A 397-nucleotide genomic window follows, 5' to 3' on the forward strand; every position below is an offset into this window, starting at 1 on the left:
CTCCCTGGAACTTCACTTTCTTGGCAGAGTTGGTGGAGCACGGGGGAGCCCTCATCTCGCTCAGCTCCCTCTGAGCAGCAGGAGAGAGCGGTCAGGGGACGTGGGCAGCACCAGGGCAGGGTGTGGGGAGGGGGCAGGGACGCACCTCGTATCGCTTCTGATCCTCCGCCGCCTTCTTGATCCACATCAGCTTCTCCTTCTTCTCCATGTTGTTCCAAGTGGCCTCCATGGCCTTCAGTGCCTTCCCCCGGTCGTTCTGCAGCACAGACCCAGCACGTCATCAGTCTCAGCCAGGACACGTGGGCCCCGTCACCAACCCCCCGACCCCCCCAGCTCCTCTCCCCACCTTAAAACGTGCCAGGTAGTCCCCGATGACGCTCTGCTGCCAAATCTCCTC

At 62.5% G+C, this 397-nt stretch overlaps 1 long non-coding RNA gene across 1 annotated transcript; it reads right to left on the minus strand.

Annotated features, from left to right (window-relative positions):
* LOC104915688 lies at positions 1–397 on the minus strand. Its single transcript, XR_796432.1, has 3 exons — positions 347–397; positions 146–256; positions 1–70 (listed from the first exon to the last, which is right to left on the minus strand). It is a non-coding gene; the product is annotated as an uncharacterized LOC104915688 (long non-coding RNA).

This window comes from Meleagris gallopavo, unplaced genomic scaffold (assembly GCF_000146605.3).
Source record: "Meleagris gallopavo isolate NT-WF06-2002-E0010 breed Aviagen turkey brand Nicholas breeding stock unplaced genomic scaffold, Turkey_5.1 ChrUn_random_7180001844076, whole genome shotgun sequence".
Taxonomy (NCBI): Eukaryota; Metazoa; Chordata; class Aves; order Galliformes; family Phasianidae; genus Meleagris; species Meleagris gallopavo.